The 23,654-nt window shown below is 34.9% G+C and overlaps 1 protein-coding gene across 21 annotated transcripts in view; it reads right to left on the bottom strand.

Moving 5' to 3' along the window:
* BAZ2B (bromodomain adjacent to zinc finger domain 2B) overlaps positions 1 to 23,654 on the bottom strand; it is a 316,560-nt gene that overhangs the window by 186,271 nt on the left and 106,635 nt on the right. Inside the window, exon 1 of one of the 21 annotated variants that reach the window (XM_045066577.1) lies at positions 7,500 to 8,189. The exons of 19 other annotated variants lie outside the window; for them this stretch is intronic. The gene's annotated coding sequence lies outside the window, so the exon portion shown is untranslated. Of the gene's footprint in view, positions 1 to 7,499; positions 8,190 to 23,654 lie in introns of those variants that run through there. One more of the 21 variants, XM_045066579.1, reaches the window with a different exon arrangement.

The following is a 23,654-nucleotide window of genomic DNA, read 5'->3' as shown; positions in this document are numbered from 1 at the left end:
ACAATTGAAAGTACTGTCTTGAACAGATATTTGTACATTTAAAAATCCATCAAGAAATGAGATATAAGGGCGCCTGGGTGGCTCAGTGGGTTAAGCCGCTGCCTTTGGCTCTGGTCATGATCTCAGGGTCCTGGGATCAAGTCCTGCATCGGGCTCGCTGCTCAGCGGGGAGCCTGCTTCCTTCTCTCTGTCTACTGTGATCTCTCTCTGTCAAATAAATAAATAAAATCTTTAAAAAAAAAAAAGATAGTGTTAAAAAAAAAAGAAATGAGATATATACTACCTACATATATTTGTCATATTTGTGATAGATAGATAATGGAATATTAGAGTCCTAAACAGCAATGAAATTCCGATACATGCTATAACATAGATGAAACTTGAAACATAGTAAGTGAAATAAACCTGACACAAAAGGACAAAATTTTTTTTTTTTTTAAGTTTTTATTTGACAGGCAGAGATCACAAGAAGGCAGAGAGGCAGACAGAGAGAGAGGAGGAAGCAGGCTCCCCGCCAAGCAGAGAGCCCGATGCAGGGCTCGATCCCAGGACCCTGGGATCATGACCTGAGCTGAAGGCAGAGGCTTTAACCCACTGAGCCACCCAGGTGCCCCCAAAAGGACAATTATTATATGATTTCACTTAAAGGGATTATCTAGAGTAGACAAACTGATGTGGAAAGAGAACAGATTCAAGTTAACCAGGAGCTGGGGAAAAAAGGGAATGGAGAATTAGTGCTTAATGGTTAGAGAGTTCTGTTTTGGGTGATGAAAAGTTTTGGAAATAGACAGTAGTGACTGTTGCACAACACTGTAAATGTAATTAATGCCAATAAATGGTTAAAATGAAGTGGTGCCTTCATTTTAAGTTAAGTTTCAGTTAAGCAACTGACTCTTGATTTCCGCTCAGGTCATGTTCTCAGGGTTGCAGAAGGCTCTGCACTCAGCAGGGAGTCTGCTTGAGATTCTCTCCCTTCCTTTGCCCTTCCCTCTGTTCATGCCCCAGCACATGCTCTATCTTAAATAATCTTTTTAAAGAAAACAGTTAAGGGGTGCCTGGGTGACTCAGTCCATTAAGCATTTGCCTTTGGCTCAGGTCATGATCCCAGGGTCCTGGGATCAAGTACCACATCAGGCTCCCTGCTCAGTGGGGAGCCTGCTTTTCCCTCTCCTTCTTCTGCTCCCCAAGCTTGTGCTCGCTCTCACTCTCTCTCTCTCTGTCAAATAAATAAATAAGATCTTTAAAAATAAAGAAAAAAAAGTTAAAATGGCAAGTTCTGTTATACATTCTTTCACAACTTAAAAAACTTAATAATGTAGTATACATTGGATTATATACTTTAAATGGGTGAATTATAACTTGTGGTCTGTGAAATATGTCAGTAAGCATGTTATAAAAATTAATATTTGAAGTCTTTCTTACATGCTTGAAGTTCAAGTCTTTTTTTCCTTCTTTCCAGCTTTCCCTGGTCATCCTAGTGACTCTTCTCTTATTCTCAAATTGTACTGGTTTAAATTATTCTGCGATTAATATTACCCTCTTTTTGGCATTGTTAGTGTTTTTTAATTACTGCTATACATTTCATATTTGATTATGCTTTGTTGATAAAACAAGATTACTTGCTCATATTATCAGCTAAAGCTCTATATTTAATATTTGTTTGTACTTTGTTTACCACACAAGATGAGTAGCAGCTCAGATTGTCAAGAGGACCCAGTAGCTTCCTGCCATCTTCAAATGTTCCAAAAATAATTCAGTATTACACTTACACAAATACATAGAGTAAAAACTTCAGTAACAAATGTTAAGAGAAAGCAGTCTCAAAAAATTAATCAGGGGCGCCTGGGTGGCTCAGTGGGTTAATCCTCTGCCTTCAGCTCAGGTCATGATCTCAGGGTCCTGGGATCGAGCCCCATATTGGGCTCTCTGCTAAGCAGGGAGCTGAGAGGGAGCTGCTTCCCCCTCCTCCTCTGCCTACTTGAGATCTCTCTCTGTCTGTCAAATAAATAAATAAAATCTTAAAAAAAAAATCAGCATACTCATTCCCTGGGCAATCTACAATTACTCAAGGATGTAATAGATTTAATTCAGTATAATTATTAAACAAAGTAGGATATTTTCAGAAAAAAATTTGACTGACCATTTTTCTTTTTCTCCCAAAATGAATTAGAGACACTGCCCAAAAACAAAAACAAAATAGAATATACAAACATTTAACATATATACTAGTATTTTTTATGCCTAAGTAGATATGTTTAGGATAGACACTTCTAATCCTAAATAGAATTAACTAAAATATGAGATTATACAAATAATAAAGTTACAACAGCCAACCAAAATTTTTGTTTATTGAAAAATCTCATTTAATAATTACAGTGGTCTTAAAATAAATTTTACATAGGTATTTGGGGGTATAAAATGAAAGAAAAGGAAGATGTTAGAAAAAGAAATAGGAAAAATAAGTACTTATTTACTTTTGTTCCTTTGAAAAAAATAGCCTGAAAAACGGGGAAATGTATAAAACAGTGCACTTGGAAAAAAGCCATATAGTTACACAACAGAAATATAAAGACTAGGTAAATACTTAGGGCCTTAATATATGCTTAAAATAACCTGTTAGGTTTATAGTCTATTTTAATCCACAGTGGAGTTTTGTTTTGTTTTGCTTTTAATTGGTACTTTTAAAAATGTGCAAAATGCTTTTGTTAAAATATTTCTTTCTTGCAGAATGTCTGAATGACCTTCTCTTCAGTGTGTTTTAAAAACATATCATAAATTATATAAATTGATCTAAAGGCAAATGTTTAAGTTTTTAAAATATAGGATTATTACCTCAAAAGTAAATCTGTTTCAATGAACAACTATGTTTCTATTCTCTACTGAAGTAGAATGACTTATATTCACTTTTACAGTGAAAATATCCACTGACATCTCAGGGAAGATTGCTTTTCTAGTTAGAAACACAGCTATTTATCAAATGCACTTCCCCAGAAAACAGCCAATAAAGGGAAAGAAGCAAAAATGGGTTTCCATCAGATAAATACATGAGTTAAACTCATCCTTTATTAATTAAAAAGTCCTCATGCCCTTAATCTCTGAGGTTTTATAATTTACACATGACTCCAACAACCTTGGACTGTGATCCCAAGGTCACAGCATATTAGAAAGAAGGATAAAGATGATGATGAGAGCAGCTGTAATTTTCTAAGCACGTATTAAGCACTAGGCACAGGGATAGGGCTAAGAGTGGAGGGACTGTCTGTAATAGGTAACTGTACAAAAGTTGTGCAGACATTAAAATAAAAACCTGACAAATGGCTTAACTCCATGATGGAGAATCTATAGCCTTATGTCCCAAGGGTATCACTATAGTACTACAAGGATGACAAAAAAAGACAATTCCCTGAGACCTTAAACAGAAGTTTAAAGTTTTACAAAGTTTAATATATCATATACTTTTAAAATAATGAGAATACGCAATTGAATCTAAAGATTTAGATTTGAATACAGACCCATCACTAAATTTATCAATGACCTTGGGCAATTTTTAATCTGTCTACGACTCAGTTTCTCCATGTGTAAAATGGGAATATTCAACATCTGTAATGGCACCCATACAACTCATTAATATAGTAGCCATTGACATATTCTGAAAATTTTACTATCTAAAGTAAATTGTTCTTTGAAATAAATTATTTCATTACTTTTAAGAATATTATAACTTTTTGGATGTTTAGCTGTTACTCTGTATTTTGTAAATACGTAAAGTAGAAAATGAATGCTCTTGAATCTCATCATAAGGCACCTCTTGGACCAGGTAAATCCAATTCATTTTTCAGCCTCAATTCAGATGGCATCTCCTCTGGAAAGCCTTCTCCCAATCTCCTGTACTTAGTATGTCTCTACCAGACACTTAAAAGTCTACCACATCCAAAACCAAAGTCCTGATTGCCCATTTCTATCTGGAAGTTTCTCCATCTAAATAGCTTCCCATCTCACAGCCAAAGGCAAAACCATTGTTCCCAGTTTCTCAGCCAAAACCTTAGAGTCATTTTGTCTTCTCTTTCTCTCATAACCCACATCTAATCCATCAAAAGACTTTTTTGGTTCTACCCTAAAAATAGAATCCAGAATTTGACTGCTATCAAACATCAGTCACTCAGATTGTTCTATGAGCCTTCTAACTAATGGTCAATGCCTCCCTATGTAGTCTATTCTCAACACAGCAACTGGAGTGATCCTTTAAAAGCATACAAACCAGATTTACTGATAGCCCTGCAATGGTTCCTTGAAGCCACAATAAAGGTCTGTAAAGCCCTACATGATCTGACTCTTCTACCCATTACCTCTGTCAATACCTTCTCTAGCCACCCATCTCTCTCACTCTGTTCCATTCACACTGGTCTCTCTCCACTACTCTGAACATGCCAGGTATGCTCCTGCCTCAAGACCTCTCTGCCTGGAAGTCTCTTCCCCAAAATTTCCAACCAATTTCTTGGAAAGCTAACCAATTTCTTGGTCTTTCCTCAAATATCACCTTCTCTGTATCTCTTCAGCAACCTCTGCAACCCACCACCACCATAGCCTTCTTATTCTGCTTTACTTTTTCTATCCTTCATGAAACTTGCCAACTTCAAATGTGCCATATACTTTATCATGCTTATCTGCATCTCCAACATACATTCCACAAGACTAGTGAGCTTTAAAAGTTTTATTTGCTGATATATCCCATGTATCTGCAATAGCACCAAAAATGCAAATAAATATGTGAATAAAAGAATACATCAGATACTTCCTGTGTTGCCTTCAGCATCCTGCTCTGACCACTACTATATCAGTTATCAACGGTACTAAACAGCCTCTTAATTTTCTGTCTTTTCAACTAAATCGTAAGTTTCTTGAAACAAGGAATTTTGTTTTACCTTCCATTAATAGTGCTGGTACTTCCTTACGTGGCCTGACACCTAGTAAGTACTCTGCATTATTTAATAAATTGATGAAAAAAAAAATAAAACTATCTAAATCAAGGTGTAAGCACCTTTATTATCTCCAAGATATAAATACAATGCTTAAAGGAATGACACTGAAGACTGAGTTCTGGATTGTGGATTCTGTTAGTGTGTTTGGTCTGGGTCTGGCACTTTTTTTTTTTTTTTAAAGATTTTATTTATTTATTTGACAGATAGAGATCACAAGTAGGCAGAGAGGCAGGCAGAGAGAGGAGGAAGCAGGCTCCATGCCTAGCTGAAAACCCGACGTGAGGCTCGATCCCAGGATCCTGGGATCATGACCTGAGCTGAAGGCAGAGGCTTTAACACACTGAGCCACCCAGACACCCCTGGGTCTGGCACTTATAAGAACACCGTTGAAATTATTTAAGTTCCTTACAACTATTTCCTTATCAGTAAAAATAGAGGAGTAATGATGTTATCTGAACCTCATGTGATTATCACGAAAATAAAATGCAGGTAATAGTGAAGGATTCAGAATGTGCCACTCTAGCATACTATTTTGAGGTAAAGGCACTTGAAAAACAGCAAATACAAGCAAAACATTCTGACCTTCCTTCTTGTTCTTAAAAGCAAAAAATGTAATTCCTGTATGAAAGACGTCCTCCTATACCAGAAGAAAAGTAACATTCTTACCACCAAGGACAAAAGTTGAGACTGAGATAATTCTAGACAGACTTTGTTAAAAATAATTCTCTCCTTTTAGCCTCTGCACATAGCTACTTTCCCGCAACTGCCTCTCTTTGTTCAGCTTAATATAAAACAACTAGGTTTTGCCATTTCTTTGGGTCTTCCTTCCTTATGCAGACTCCTATGTCACACAAAACTTCTTTAAATAAATTTGTATGCTTTCTCCTGTTGATCTACCTTTTTTTATATAATTCTCAGGCCTAGCCACAAAGAACTGTAAAAGGGTAAAAGTAAAAGTTTGTATCTCCTACAAGAGAATTAGGCCAGTGATTGTTATATATTGAACAATCAATAATTGCCATCTATTATTTGTTATTACAAATTAAATAGCACCACTACTATAAGTCTTACCTCAATAACTTGACTAAGCTAAAATATTCACTAAACATAATCTTTAAAATCTCCTAAAAAGCTCCAAGGATTTATATTAAAAATTGTTACCAAAAATAATTTTGATAATCATTTTGCAAAAGGAGGTACCTTAACTCTCTCAATAAAAGGAAAATTATATTTACATTATCCCAGAATATTTTTAAATATTTCTGGATGTTAGGTTCTAAAACTATCTTTGGTAACTGCCTCCAATGTTTAATAATTTCATAATATGTTTTCTTTTACATTGCCAGGATACCTCATATTAAAGTTTAAAGATCAAACATCTTACTGTTTAGATGAACTACATCTACAGGTCTTCAATATATACACACATTCTTCCCTCTGCTCTGAATAATCTTACATCCAGAAATAAGACTTTTGAGAAAAAGATTTTAGGACATGTGTGACTCTTTACTAAATCACCTCCAAGCTTTTCACTTTTAATTTCAGTCATGTATTCAACAAAAAGTATAATCTTTTGGTAATGTTATATTAAGAACTGAGCACAACTCACAGTTCTGTCCCAATTAAAAAGCCAATTATACAGGGTTTATTTTAAATCCTGTTTTCTCTTATTTTATAATAAAAATATTTTTTCTATTGTAATAAAAAGAATTTTTCTATCATTTCCCTGCCTACTGTGACTCCTGAATGTTTTCCTCCTCTATCTCCAGAGACAGTTCTCCATTTTATAAAATACTTGTGAAAACTAATTTTCTTTATAGTTTGTACTAACATAAAGAAATTAACAAACATACACATTTTACTTAACACTCATATGGACAGCAGACAAGAAAACTGAGGTAAGCAGTTTAAATGATTGTCCCAAGACCACAGATGGAGTGACTGCCAGCTTTAGGATTAAAACTAAGAACCTCATTATTCCCTTCTTATATTCCAAGTACTTAATGCTGTTTTTACATCACAAGGATCTCTTAACTAATTTAAGAACAATAATTTAATTTAATAATTAAAACAACTAGCAACAATAATTATGACAAACCTAAATAGATTTGTGAAATTTATTAAACAAACCAAAATTACTTTATCCAAATAAATTACTTTATTCCCTGAAAAAATTAATCTGATTTACCACATAAGTTATTTTTTAAAAATTTTCCTTACAGTGCCAAGAAAGTGAGTTTAACATAATTTATCATTTCAATGTCTTTTTTAAAAGCCAATTTCTTTAACCAAAATCTACAATGAGTATATGAGATGGTTGCTACCAAACAGAAATACTTTGCATTAAAAAAATTCTCCAAACTTAAAACAGTAGTTTCTACTCTAATTGTAAACTTAAACTTCAGGATATATTTAGAACACAATTATCTATGAAAAGACAATGATAAAAAGTAAAGAAAACACCAAATACTACTGCATTTACAAGAGAAAAAGACATACAGTATAACATTAACAGCTTACTGTGGAGAGTGGGTTTAATCAGGAAGTAGCCATTATCCTTTCGATTCAGAGCAGTGACAGCACTCCAAAACAACAAGCCGTGATATTTTTCAGTTAAAAGGAATGAAAGAATACCTACTATTGTGTCCTAGCTTTGCTGACCCCAAAGGTCACCACATGTCTTTTATCAAAAGCTATCATGAAAACATAATCCAAGTAAGAATTTACAAAGCTCTATTTGTTGAAACACCTAAAATCTACCTAACACAACCTCTCTCTCTCAGTTACTCACAAAACATGGCTGTCTTATTCAGAGATTAGCAATTATTGTAATGAGATACTGTCGGAGAGGGTCAAATAGTACTTCCTGCAGTTTACACATCTTGATTTCCTGGTAAACAAACTGAAAGGCAGGTGGAGCACTTAGAACACCAGTAAACGTGAATGCTCACGTGACAAAACTAAGCCAGGTAAGGTTGATGTCTCAAGTAATCCTTCTTCGTGTTATTAACGTCAAAACAGACAATAAAGAGCTCTGTCTTTCTTCCCTTTTTTAAGGAGGATTTACTCTTGACATGCATAGGCACACAGTTTATAAAGAGGAATGCTTGAAAAACGAATCTGTTTAAGTAGGTTTTAAAAATTACTTCTGGCAAGTAAATTGCAAAAAACGAGGCAATGCTAATAAGATATATATTTAAAAAAAAAAAAAACTAAAAATAACTGTCCAAAAAACCTGCTAAATATAAGGAAAAGTGTTTAAATTTCAACTGCTTCACGAAAGTATATAGAAGTTTCTGAGTTCTAATTAAAGGCCAAAACTGAATTTTAGTGAAAGCATAGCCTATTTTTATCAGAGCAAGCGCCTGCAAAAATATTGCTTTATAATTTATGTGGCAGTCTTCAAAAAAAAACTATCTCAGTTATATGAATCAAAAAGTTTACAAAACTTTAAACAATTCCCAGCTTCTTTAAAACTCATATTTCAAAAAAGAATTAAAAAAAACATATTTACTTGTGAGCATCTTTTTAACAATATTGTTAGTTTGAAGACTAAGTTTTCTTCTCCTTGGGTTTTTCCCCTCCAAATGGCTGTTTTTTTCTCTCTGAAATTTGTCGTATACTTGAATGAGAGTTTGTTTAAATTAACTAAGGTATAGGACAAACACACATACTCTGTCAAGATGATAAACTAATTCACGACTTTAAAAATATTTAGGAGATTTTTTTCTTAATCTACAAAGCTGCATTTATCTTAATTCTATACATTCTAAGGCCATGTATCTATGTCTTATTAGGAACATAGTATGCTTTAATTTTAAGAGCTTTTAATGACCCTTTTACAATATAATCATATCAAGGCATTAAATTACATTACTTAAATCATATTTACTCTATTTGTGAAATAAAATTCTAATGTACTGAAATAGAAAACACAACGAAGTGACAGTAAAATTAATAAGAACAAGAACACCCAAGGAGAGAAAACTGTGCCAAGAGAACAGAATCTCAGAGAACAGGTCTCATTACAAACAGTGTCATTTGAAAGGAGTGTGTTTTCAGTATTAAACATTCACACAAGTTGCTAATCACCATCTTCACTACAATGACATGAAATAAATAGGAAATTTTCAGAAAACAAGGACTACGGAGTTCCAGTTCCAGTTCAGTTCCAGCTGAATTTCTTGGTCAAATGAAATAATTCAAATATTCTATAGTTAACTGGAATGCAAAACAAAGCCCTTATTTCCTTTAAAGAAAATTTAAGATATAATTCGTACTAAATATGTAGCTTTGACTGTGATTCATACACTAAAAGAAAACTAAATTTTAAATTAAAGATCTGTGGGGCACCTGGGTGGCTCAGTGGATTAAAGCCTCTGCCTTCAACTCTGATCACGATGGCAGGGTCCTGGGATCCAGCCCCATAGGGGGAATCTCTCCTAGGCAGGGAGTCTGCTTCCCTTTCTTTCTCTCTACCTGCCTCTCTGCCTACTTGTGATCTCTTTCTGTCAAATAAATAAACAAAATCTTTTAAAAATAAAAAAATTACAAATTAAAGATCCATGACTAACTTTGTTTCCTATAGTACATCAAATTTATAGGATAATGAAATAAAAATATAAAGGTAAAGAAAATAAATTTGAAATTTTGTTTCATTCAAAGCAGCTTTTATCAACAATCAGCAACTTTTGGTATTAAGAGTTTATAATTCAGCTGAAAGGGCTGGGACAAAAACCAGGGTAATATATATGGTACCCTGTGAGTTAGAAAAAGACACCCTCCTCTCTGCTCAGCAGGGAGCCTGCTTCCTCCTCTCTGCCTGCCTCTCTGCCTACTTGTGATCTCTGTCTGTCAAAGAAATAAATAAAAATCTTAAAAAAAAAAAAAAAAGACATGCTCTGAGCTGGCATATGAGAAAAAGACACCTTTTCTTTCTCTAGGATGTATTTCAGCCCTACTTGTTCTCTCAAGTCTGGCATTCTTACATTGGGCACACCCAGCACAATGACCTGTACCTGGTAGCTCTGTACTGGCAAAAAGCTTCAGAAGGGATTCCCCTGCCCCTGGCAAGTCTAAGAAACCACAAAGAAGATTAGTCATCCATGACTTAAGAAATTCATAAAAAAGAAGAGGGGGGGCAGGGGAGGGGACACAAAGAGGAAGAAAGGTTCCTGCTTTTATTGTTTGTCTTCTGCTGGCAATAAATAAGCTTTCCATGGTTATTTATAGTCCATTTTGTTCCAAAATATTTTAATGTGACTTAGAGAAATATGAATAGCAGAACAGATGCTTTCAAAATATAAACTAATATGAATAAAGGGAAAATAAGGGGAAGCAAGAAAGATGAAACACAAGGTAAACTTGAAACACAGAAACACCTATCATAAGGCCTTGCCTTCCTTAGATGTAGGTGGTTCAGCTGTGAGCTTCCTAGCAATAACAGTAAAGCGGAAAACAGAACCAAATTACAAAAATTTAGGGGTGCCTGGGTGGCTCCACCAGTTAAGAAACTGCCTTCAGCTCAGGTCATGATCCCAGATTCCTGGGATTGAGTCCCTATTCGGTGGAGAGCCTGCTTCTCCCTCTCCCTCTGCCCCTAACCACTGCTCCCCCCACACTTGTCCTTCTCTTGCTCACTCTCGCTCTAGCTCAAATAATTAAAAATCTTTTAAAAAAAATCAAATTATAAAATTTTAATTCTCCGTAAGATGTGTTACAAACAAGCACCAAAGTTTTCCTAGTACTCAGGATTGAGAGAAGTTTCTTTTGGACTTTGCAATGATGTAACACTGGACAATACAATAGTTTTTCAACAGCACCTTTACAGAAATTAAATAAGAAATTTCATATGAAAGATTCTGGGTGCCTGGGTGGCTCAGTTGATTAAGCGGCTGCCTCCAGCTCAGGTCATGATCCCAGAGTCCTAGGATCGAGTCCCGCATCAGGCTCCCTGCTCCACAGAGAGCCTGCTTCTCCCTCTGCCTGTCACGCTGCCTACTTGTGCTCTCTGTATGTCTGTCAAATAAATAATAAATAAAATCTTAAAAAAAAAAAAAAAAAAGAAAGAAAGATTCTTTTGACATTGCCTCAGTGCAAGCTGAGGTCATAACTAATGAAGTTACCCAGAAAATAAGCTATCTTGCTAGGAAAGCTGTAATTTATCTAATCTGGGTTTTTAAACAAACACTAACAATCCCCAGGATCTTTTGTTAAATTCACAGTCCACTTTCATATTCCAAATTCATACTTCATTCTCTAAATTCAGATTCTTCTGCTGGATGAGTAAGTAGAAATGGACATGCAAGCTGTAACTGTGTTCCCAGAACGGATGAAAGAGAAGTCACTGGTAGTTAGGGAAGTCAGGACACTTCAAAGGGAACTTTTTTTTTTTTTTACTTAAAACAGTTCCTCTCTTCTTTCTTACTGACTATCTATAATCCTGCCTGGTTCAACAGCCTGAAAATCCGATCTATGATTACTTTTATTCCTCTTCAGTTTGGTATTTCTAACTATGGTAAAGAAATCTGACTTAGGGTTTCTATATTCCTATCTTCTCATTCAGTCCGCACCAATTTGGATTTATTTTAGAGCATGAATCTTTGCATATTTTCACAGCATTTGCTTTTTATGTTATTGGGGGCGGGGGAGAGATGGTTGTAAAATTACTATAAACAGAATCCCTCTCATTTTGTTATACAAGAAAAACAAGGTTGTCAGTGGTCACATCTCAATATACCATATATGTGGACTGAATACCACTAATAAAATTTAACAATGCTACAACCTGATTTTCACATGTGGCACATAAGTAGGAACAAATCCTATCCTTCCACTGTAGCTGGGTACGTCACTTCTCTGTCTCCCAAAGATGCCAAGTTGATGTTCTGTTTCCCATTCCTTCTCCATCTCATTATCAGTTTAGATCTTATCACTTTCAGAATGCTCCCCTGTTTGGGCCCATAAAAACCTTCTTTCTCTACCTGATTTAGCTCTGTATTATTCTCTAATTATTTTCGGGATCTTTCTTACTAGATTTTGAAATTCTTCATTTTGTTTTACTCACCGTGAGTCATTAAATGCAAACACCGTAAGTACAAATTAACTTATGCATTAATAAACTGCTGTACATATTTATTACAACTCATGATTGTTCAACAAGACCAAGATATGTATTAGGATTACATCGAGTGAGCCAGATGCCGAGTTTTTACCATACAGGTAATTTCTTTTTTCTTTTGAGAGAGAGAGAGAGAGAACGGAGGGGTGGGGTGGTATAGAGGGGAGAGGGAGAGGGAGAGAGAGAATCTTCAGCAGGCTCCATGTCCAGGACAGAGCTCATTGTGGGGCTTGATCTCACAACCCTGAGATCATGACCTGAGCCAAAATACAGATGCCTCGCTGACTGAGCCACCCAGGTCCTCCTATCTAGGTAATTTCTAAGTGGTATATAGAATCAACCCATATTGAACCAAACCTTAGGCTTTTCTACTTTCAAACTGGTCAAAGAATTTTAATTGTAAGAACAACTTTTGAGAGCAACACCAAAAATCAGATGTTATATAATTGTCAGACCTTAAAATGACCAAAATCAAATAACGACTGTGTTTAACAGTTTGACCTTTATTTGAAATCATGAATGTAACCCAAAGAGTCATGCAGCTTACTCCCTTATTAAATGAACTTTTCCAACATGTAGCCACCAAAATCTGTTATTTCTTAATTTCCTATTTTACGAAAATTCAGCATTAGTATAGTAATCTCAATGTACAATTTTTGCCGTCGTAAAAGGTAGCAGTATTTGCATTTGGCATAATATGTAAACCTGCTTAACATTTTTCTTGCAATAAGAAAAAGCACATTTAAAAATATGTTAGATAGCATATGCTTAAGAAAGTCATATAAGCATCTTAAATCAATCAAGATTATATTCTAGTCATTTAAAAAGTCATATTATAATTAAAATGGTTATATTATTAACCACCTTATAATTGTTTACCTCAAAGAACAAAAGTAGGAAACATATCTATCATATAAATTGAAAAGCTTTTAAACAAATTTGACAACAAAAGAAAGAATATAATTCAATTTTCTTTCTTTTCCTAAAAAGCTAACTGGAAAGAGTAAACCAAAGGAAGCTACAAATATATATATATTTTTTCATTTATTGCAACATAATAGATACACAGAGAGCCTCTGAGAATACAATATTCATTTTGCTGCAGAAGAACAGACATTGCATAACAATGAGATTTGCTAATGAAATCAACCATCAACCTGGAATACATATGTATTAAACCAAGACCTCAGTGTCATTTTCTTTTTGCATCGTTTGTTCTTTCTTTCATTTTTTTTTTTGACCTTGTCAGTATTTTTGTCCTTTAGATTTCAGAACTTTGGTAAAGCAAAATCAAGGCTATAATATTATAGTGTAATGCTTTTTATTCATCACATTTATTTTTAATGTAAATTCCAATTGTTCTGCTTCTATCAGCACTATTAATGTACCTCTGGAAAAAAAAAATTAATGGATGCTACCAGAAGAAACAAAGGAGGTTTATTTCTATATAAAATAATTGGATCAGGTCTTAAAAAAAAAACTTTTTTTCAACATTTGACATAAATTTCAGATGACAACTTTTATAGCAATGTTAGTGCTCACTTATTTAATAAGAAATTTTAAAAACTATATATATATATATATATATATACATACATATATGCACACATACATATTTTAAAGATTTTATTTATTTGACAGAGAGAGAGAGCAAGAGAAAACAAGCAGGGGGAGCAGCAGCCAGAGGGAGAAGAAGCAGGTTCCCCACTGAGCAGGGAGCCCAATGCAGGGCTTGATCCCAGGACCCTGAGATCAGGAATTAAGCTCAAGGCAGACTTCACTGAGTTACCCAGGCATCCCCCCAAAATTACATATTTGAAAGTCACTTTTTTAGTAATATAAATCCCCCAGCAATTTCTCCTACTGACAGTTATTAAGTGAAATAATGTAAGGCTGATACAATAACTATCAACATGCAAATTATTCTAATGGTTTTAAAGTAAAATCATAATATTCCCCCCCACCAAATACTCAGCTATCTTGGTCTACAAAGTTAATCACCAATTTCCATTTATCAAAAATAAATAATTCTGGGGCACTTGGGTGGCTCAGTGGGTTAAGCCTCTGCCTTCGGCTCAGGTCATGATCTCAGGATCGACCCCCACATCAGACTCTCTCCTCAGCAGCGAGCTTGCTTCCCATTCTCTCTCTCTGCCTGCCTCTGCCTACTTGTGATCTCTCTCTCTGTCAAATAAATAAATAAAATCTTTTTTTAAAAAGTAAATAATTCTGATAATTTTCTTAAAATTTTATCATTTTAATTGATGATTTAGTTATTAAAATTTCCTATAAAAGTCCAAAAGACTATGAATGTACTTGATATTATATATCTTGTAAAAAAAACATTAATGTCCCTCAGAATTGATTTATATCTTTTTGAGTATAAGCTATTTAATTAAGTGACTATCCTATTGGTTGACTGTTTACACAATTGGGTTTTCACTTCATGTGTGGTACAGATAAAATTAACAGCCTAACCTGCTGTGGTATATAATTGCTACTAATTCATGATAATAACAACTTTTAAAAATAACAATACTTATACAAACTAAAACAGCCTCAAACAAAATTAGGTTTTCTATTTTTATTTTTGCAATACCTTAATACCTAACCTCAAACAATATTCTGCAAAATAACAAAAGTCAGTAAGTATTATAGTTATGTTGAAAAGTAAACTGAATGTTCCTTAATAAATTTAAGCTCTCTGAAAGTAGCCACTGGCAGTCTAATCATTTTCCAGACTAATTTAAAAGTGAAGGATGATTTTAAATGAAGAACCATATAATCGCAGAAAAATGATTAATCCACACACAAAGTATTTCCCTAAAAAACCTGGTAATTTCTATTAAAATGGCAAAATATAAATCAGACTGTAGAGAAATAGTCAATTTAAACAATGTCTATGGCAATACTGAAAAACTACTTTCACTAGGGCAAAGAATCCTAAAATGCAGCGATAGGCTTTGGAAGGTCATTTAGCTCCCTGAACTCAAGTGACCAACACTGCAATTGCTTCTTAGAAATAAAGACTTTCAAGCCCCAGCCCAAACCTGCTGAATCAGAATCTTAAGTACCTTAGAATTTAAGAAGGCATGATCTAGTAAATTCTTCAGCCTGCCTAAAAATTTGTATACCAATTCCAGTGACTTCTGATATTCTAACAACTCATCAAACATCCATATTAAGATGCAGAATATTCAAATAATAAACAATTTACTTGTCATACTCAAAGCCCGTTACCTACTATTTGCTTAATTACTTTAAGTCTCATATTCATATGGACTACTGATTTGAAATTTGTGGGTAATAAAAGAAAAAGGGGCAGGAATAATATCTTCTTTGTAAGATCACAGAAAGTATTAAGTAAATGGATAAAATGTAAGTATTTACACTTCCTTGGAAATTATTTTAAATTTTTCAGCAGAAGCATTCCTTCTTAAATAGAGCTCTTGTGAGGAAGCCCAGTATAGTAAAAAAATAAAATAAAACAAAGACCTGTTCAATGGCACAGGGGAGGCAGCCAACAGTAGCCAAGGCATCTCAACAGAACTACCTCAGAGTATAATTTGAAAAACTTTGCTTTAAGGAAACTATTAAGAGTCTAAAAACAAGCTGAACAACCCTTATACTTATCACTAATAAAGTCTGCCATTCATCAAAGCCAGTTATAAAAATCACTATATAGAGACCTACTGTTTAATTTATTCTTTGGTGGGGGCACCTGGGTGGCTCAGTGGGTTAAAGCCTCTATCATCGGCTCAGGTCATGATCCCAGGGTCCTGGAATAAAGCCCCGCATGGGGCTCTCTGCTCAGCAGGGAGTCTGCTTCCCTTCCTCTGTCTCTCTCTGCCTCTCTGTCTACTTGTGGTCTCTGTCTATCACATAAATAAATAAAATAAAATAAAATTTTATTCTTTGGTGTTTTAAATCAAGAACACTAGATAAAATTACATAATTAAGCATTTTTTTCTCACTCAAATTGATTTTCCCCAAAATTATTCTAATTGGTGAAACTAGATTTAATTAATATGTGATCTTTAATTTAATTATTTTAGTTAATAGTATGCCTACTATATACAAGACACTGGTAAATGCTACAAGGGCAATATAAATGAATGGACAAAATATTCTACTTATCAAACCCTAGAAGGGTTTTTTGCTTTTGTTTTTGTTTTGTTTTTAAGGATTTTATTTATTTATTTGACAGAGAGAGAGATCACAAGTAGGCAGAGAGGCAAGCAGAGAGAGGGAGGGAAGCAGGCTCCCTCCTGAGCAGAGAGCCCGATGCGAGGTTCAAGTTCATGAGCCCAAGCCGAGTTCATGGCCCAAGCCAAAGGTAGACACCCAGACACCCAGACACCCAAACCCTAGAAGGGTTAAGGCAAATATATGGAATATAATAAGTGCCATAAAGCAATATAAGTATGGAAGCATAATTAACTGAGAATTTCAGAAAAGGCTTCATGAGAGGTGACATCTAACGTAGACTCTGAAAAGTGTGTAGGATTTTGAAAGGCCAACATGGGCAGGTGGAGGAACTGGAAAAAATGGCATCATAAGTGGAAGGAAGACATATGCTGAGAGAAGCAGAAGCTGAAAAGCACTGTGTATATTTGAAGAATAGCTTGAGGCAGCTTGCAAGCTCCCTAACAAAAATCACGAGTTCTTCATTTATAGGAGTACCACCTACAGAACTCAAGTATTAACATACCTGGATAGCATTGTAAGAGCATTAAATACTTTTGAATAAATTAATAAACGAATGTTATCTACTGTGGCTAGTATATAAGGCATATATAGAAAATAGTGGAAGATATGGCTGAAAGGTAGTTTAGGACCTTATTGGAGACAACATTAAATACCATATTAAGTATTTAAATTTAACACTGCGGGGGCGCCTGGGTGGCTCAATGGGTTAAAGCCTCTGCCTTTGGCTCGGGTCATGTTCCCAGCGTCCTGGGATTGAGCCCCGAGTCAGGTTCCCTGCTGAGCAGAGAGCCTGTTTCCCCCCATCTCCCTCTCCTGCCTCTCTGCCTACTTGTGATCTCTACCTGTCAAATAAATAAATTAAATATTTAATAAATTAATAAATAGATAGATAAAAATAAATTTAACACTGCAAATAATAGTATTCTATTCTATTCTGTAACTACTTGCATTAGAAATATTGATGTAAGAGGATGCCTGGCTGGCTCAGTTGGTGGAGTATATGACTCTTGATGTTGGGATTGTGAGTTTGAGCCCCACACTGGGTGTAGAGATAACTTAAAAATAAAAACCTTAAAAAAACAAAAAAGGAAATGTTGATTTAATAGCAGGAAGAGAGCTCCAATAGGGATACTACAATATTCAGTCTGTTGCAATAGTTTAGCTAAGAGGTAAGGGACTAAAGTTGTGGCAGTAGAGTCAAATACAAAGATGAATATGAAATATAAAAATAATCTTTTTTTTAAAACTTTGGTGGTCAAAGTAGAGCCAGAAATTTTAAAAATTATATTATAGAAGTAAAATCTATTGGAGTTCATAACAGGTTCTTTACAGAGGGAGTGGGAAGGCAAAAGTTAAGGAAATCCAAAGGCTGGCAAGAATGTAGAGCAGGAAATCCCTTATGCACTGCTTGTATAAACTGGTATGACCACTGTGGAAAACATGAAGAAATATATAGTAAAATCAAAGCTGTATATAGTCTATATCACAACAATTCCACTGTATATAGTGGAACCCAGAAAAATTCTTATATGTGAGTAAGGAGACATATACAAAAAAGTAAAATTATACTGCTATTTTTACAATGAAATATGGGAAAATAAATAAATTAAAAGGCTGTGGAATGTTTGCATAATAAAATAGTATACAGCAGTTAAAACAAATGACCTAGAGCTACACATATTAACATAGATACATATCTCTAATATACAAACATTACCACTTGAGGGAAGCAAAGTTTTTGTTTGCTTACTTCTATTTATCATTTTATAAAGACAGGGCAATCCTAAATAAATCAGTTAAGAAAGGAGAAGATGGATATGTTTTATGAATGACCAATGAAACAAGTCTCTAGAGAACAAAGAAAAGGAAAAAAAAAGTGAAAAAAAAACCCATGAATAAACTCTAAGGTTTAATGTGGAGATGAAATAGTTGTTTGTTTTTACTAGGACTTATTATATAACTGGAAGTTTGTACTTTTTGACCACCTTCACTCATTCTGCCCACCCCCCACCTCTGGCAAATACCTCTGCCTAAACTACTGGAACAGGGTGAATATTAGAGTATCCATATTGGAACTCTCTTCCTGCTCCAATCCATCCTATTAGATCAATATTTTTTTAAGGATTTTTATTTTTAAGTAATCTCTCCACCCATTGTGGGGTTTGAACTCACAATCCCAAGATCAAGAATCATATATACTACCAACTAAGCCAAATACCTCTAGTATCTATGAGTTCAATTTTTTGTTTTTTTGTGTTTTGGGGTTTTGTTTTGTTTTTGTTTTTTGTTTTAGATTCCATATATAAATGAGATCATACAGTGTTGCGTTTTTTGTCTTATTTATTTCACTTAGCACAATACTCTCAAGGTCTATCCCCGTTCTTACAAATGACAGGATTTCCTTTTATGGCTGAATAATAGTTCATTTTATAAAAATACTACATTATCTTTCCCATTCATCAATTGATGGACACTTAGGTTATTTCCATGCCTTGGCTATTGTAAGTAATGCTACAAGGAACATGAGGCTGTGAGGTAAAGTTTTTCTTCAGAGATTAAAATCTTTTAATTTTGAAATAACTATGTATTTATAGAAGATTGCAAAAATAGTACAGTGAAGTCCCATTTATTCATCACCCAGGCTCTACCAATGGTTATACTTTACATAACTATAGAACAATATCAAAACCAGTAAACTAGCTACAATGTGTAAGTATGGTTCTCTCATTTCATCATATGTGTAGCTTCATGTAAGCCGCACTGCAATCAAGGTACAGAACGATTCTATCACCACAAAGACCTCTCTCATGCTGCTCCTTTACAGTCACACCCAAACTCCTCTCCTCTACCATCCCTAAACCCTGGTAACCACTAATTTTGTCTTTATATAAATGGAATATTGAGATTGGCTTTTTTCACTCAACTAAAGACCCTTAAGGTCTATCCAACTGTTACATGTATCAATAATTGAAACCTTTTGTTGCTGAGTGCATTGCACAAAATGGACACACCATAGTGTATTTAGCTATTCACTTACTGCAAGACATTTTCGTTGTTTTCAGTTTGGGCTGTTACAAATAAAGCTGCTATGAACAAATATGTTCATTTTGCTGGGATGAATGCTCAGGAGTGTGGAAGTTTGGTTATGGAGTAAAGGTATGTTTAGTTTTTTGTTGTTGTTGTTTTGGTTTTGCTTTTTGGTTTGTTTTTTGTTTTTCTTTTTTCTTTTCTTTTCTTTTTTTTTTTTATGAGAAACTGCCAAACTCTTTCCCAGAATGGTTGTAATATTTTACACTCCCAGAAGCAATGTATAAAAGTTCCATTTCTCCACATCCTTGCCAGCATTTGATATATGTCCTTATCCTTTATTTTGGCTGTTCTGATGCATAACTAGCGATACCTCATTTTTGCATTTCTTTGATTGCTAGTGATATTGAACATCTCAACATGTATCCACCTGATATCTATACATTCTCCTTGGTGAATGTTTCTTCATCTCCTTGCCCATTTTCTTTTTTTTTTTTTTTAAAGATTTTATTTATTTATTGACAGAGAGAGTTCACAGTAGACAGAGAGGCGGGGGGTAAGGGGGGAAGCAGGCTCCCTGCTGAGCAGAGATCCCGATGCGGGACTCGATCCCAGAATCCTGAGATCATGACCTGAGCCGAAGGCAGCGGCTTAACCCACTGAGCCACCCAGGCGCCCCTCCTTGCCCATTTTCTTAACAGACTTTTGTATTTGAGAGTTTTTATATAACCAAGATATGAATATTTTGTCAGATATGTGGTTTTCAAATATTTTCTCCTACTATATACCTTGTATTTTCATCAACTTCACAGCGTCATTTGTAAAATGATAGGTTTTAATTTTTATAAAGTATAATTTACTCATATTCACTGATTTTTTTTATGGATTATGCTTTTTGTGTCATGTTTAAGAACCCTTCACCAAATTATGTCCCACATATTTTCCCTTATGTTTCCTTCTGAAAGTTTTATGTATTATATTTAATTTTACAATCAAAACAGATTTTGAACTAAGAAAATGGGAAATTGATAAATCTCATGAATCAAAAGGTCTTCAATTAGTAGAGTTAATTTCAACATTTATTTAGTATCCATGTATGAAGCACTTAAGATAGATACAAGGTATAGAATATAGAGAGTGAAAAAAACACATATTTTTATTTTATTCTTTTCAGGGCTTTGACAGAACTATACTTCAGTGCACCTGATTTAGCCAGCAAGAACTTAAGAGTGTTCTTGGGGAAAATTACATCTGTTCTAAAACCTAAGAGTAGAATTAGGCTAGTCACAGGAGGAAGGCTGTGCAAGGAAGAAATAATAGAGTAAACAAGGCAAAAGAACATAACCACTGCGTGCTCAAGCTAGTATACATGGTGTTACAGTTGGAGAGTCCTAAATATGAGAGATTTAGGCCAAATTCTGGGTGTAGGCAGGAGACAGATTATGGAACATTTCATATGCCATGCAAATGAGATTAAATTTTATTCTGTATAATGGCAAGCTAGTAAATTATTTTAAGTAGATGAATAATCTAGTTAGATTTGTGATGTCAATTAAATTGTCACTGAGAGGATGATGAATTTGGACACAGCAAAACTAAGGGCAGAGCCACCAGTTGGGAGGCTACAATGACAGCCCAAGTAAGGCATGGTGCAAACCTACATAAAAATTTAGGCATTATAAAAAATTTAAAAAAAATTTAGGCATTATGAATAGAGAAGAAAGGATGGATTTGAGAAATATTTAAAGGAAAAAAAAAGAAATGAAGTCTTTGCTGAAAAAGCAGGCAAGGAAAAGTGTTGGCTTAAGGTGAATAGAGAAGCTATAAAATAGCATTTGTAGAAAATCCTTTTATTAACCTTTAGCTAATCTGTAGTATTGGATAACGGAGTATTTACCAGAGCAATGAAAAACACAAGTCCCATAAGATGCTCTTTGAAGAAAGGGTCAAACAAGTTAGAGATTCACAAAACTTATTAGCACATTAAAAGATGCACAGAAACAGTAGGTAAACAAATTTTGTCATTCTGTTCAACATTAACCCTATGTTTCCTAAACTTATTTGACCATGGAATTTTTTTTTTTTCATTCTATACTCACTCCATACAACCAATGCTCTACTAAGACTACTTCGGGGACTCCTGGTTTAGCAACAATGTGGGCTTTGGTTAAGCTTAGAACATAATTTTCTTAAATTGTCTCTTAAAAAAAATTAAATCTTAAATGTAGGTTTATGTGAAATTTCTACAACTTCATTTATCACAATCCATTGCTCATTCCACTTTAGTCACGCTGGTCTCCTTATTGTTCTTCAACAATGTCAAGCATAGTCTTTATTAATGTCTTTACATTTACTTCTTTCCTTGGGATAGTCTTCACCCAGATATAAGTGTGACTTGTTCTAACTTATTTTCTTAAGATCTCTCTTAAACTGTTATCTTATTAAACAGGCCTCCACTGACCACCTATAACAAATACTAATTCCACAGTCCTTTCATTCATAACCCTTAATTGGCTCGATCTCTCTTCAGTGTTGGTTGCCATCTAACATTCTGAGTATCAATTTAATAAGTATTATCTCTTTTGCTCACAGGCTGTAAGCCCCATGAGTTTAGAGTCTGTTTTGTTTACTGCCTTATCCTCAACACTTGCATGTACTAAGCATTCAATAAGTAACTGTTGAATAATTTAGTAATCATCACTTAACTTCTTTCTGAGGTTATAAAGTAAATAATGGGGGCACCTGGCTGGCTCAGTCTGTAGAGCAGACAACTCTTGATCTCAGGGCTATGAGTTCAAGCTCCATGTTACTTAAAAAAATAGTAATAAAATAAAATAATAAAATAAAGTAGATAATTGGTGACATGGCCACATATTTACATGTCCATTAAGAGGAATAGTATTCTCCTTTATGATATTAACAATTAATATTTTTATGCCCACATTCTATCTATTAAGGTCTGGTCAGTTTGGTTTTTTGGTTTTTTTTAAAGATTTTATTTATTTATTTGACAGAGAGAGGTCACAAGTAGGCAGAGAGGCAGGCAGAGAGAGAGAAGGAAGCAGGCTCCCCGCTGAGCAGAGAGCCCGATGCGGGGCTCGATCCCAGGACCCTGAGATCATGACCTGAGCCGAAGGCAGCAGCTTAACCCACTGAGCCACCCAGGCGCCCCAGTTTGGTTTTTTTTAAAAAGATTTTATTTATTTATTTGACACCGAGATCACAAGTAGGCAGAGAGGCAGGCAGAGAGAGAGAGAGAGAGAGGGGAGGAAACAGGCTCCCCGCTGAGCAGAGAGCCTGATGCGGGGCTCGATCCCAGGACCTTGAGATCATGACCTGAGCAGAAGGCAGAGGCTTTAACCCATTGAGCCACCCAGGTGTCCCAAGGTCTGATCAGTTTTATCCAAACAAAACTTATACACAAAACGACAAATTTCTTCAAGATTCTGGAGGGTTTCAACACTAACTTTTAAAAAATCTGTCTCCTAATCAAAAACATTTGTAAAATTGTTGTATAATTTCATCTTTAGAAAATGCACAGACATCACTCTGTATAACTACTGTCAAATTTCTCTTGAACTGTGTGCTTCTTTAGAGAGAGACTTACAAAAGACTCCAACTGGAAGCACCAGAATATAGCAACCTTAACCCTCTAAAACAAAGGGTCCTCTTCTGTGATGGACAATGATTCCTTTCTATAACTTCAGCAGTTGTCAAATGCTTTAGTAGATTTAGTTGTGTAATGCTTCCACTTTCAGTTTGAGTCATGATGTACTCTTTAACATAGGTCAGCTGTTCAGCTGAACACACTCTGGATGATAATATACTCTTATGATAGAAACCTATATTCTACTAAAAATTAGAAGAAATTCTCACTAATACATACAGCATTTTTTCAAAATATCTCACTATAGGAGTGCATGGGTGGCTCGTCGTTACGTGTTTGCCTCTGGCTCAGATCATGATCCCAGAGTCCTAGGATCAAGCCCTACATTGTGCTCCCTGCTCCACAGGAAGCCTGCTTCTCCCTCTCCTACTCCCCCTGCTTGTGTTCCTCTCTAGCTATGTCTCTCTCTGTCAAATAAATAAATAGAGTCTTTAAAAAATAATAAATAAATAAATAAATAATAAAAAGGCTGGAATGACAATTTCCTTTAAAACAATACAAAAGGGGCGCCTGGGTGGCTCAGTGGGTTAAAGCCTCTGCCTTCAGCTCATGTCATGATCCCAGGGTCCTGGGATAGAGCCCCACATCGGGCTCTCTGCTCAGCGGGGAGCCTGCTTCCTCCTCTCTTTCTGTCTGCTTCTCTGCCTGCTGG

Source organism: Mustela putorius, unplaced genomic scaffold (assembly GCF_011764305.1).
Source record: "Mustela putorius furo isolate JIRA1106 unplaced genomic scaffold, ASM1176430v1.1 tig00003869_pilon_pilon_pilon, whole genome shotgun sequence".
Classification (NCBI taxonomy): domain Eukaryota; kingdom Metazoa; phylum Chordata; class Mammalia; order Carnivora; family Mustelidae; genus Mustela; species Mustela putorius.
Note: the sequence above shows the minus strand (reverse complement) of the source record. Positions and strands in the feature narration are given on the sequence as shown.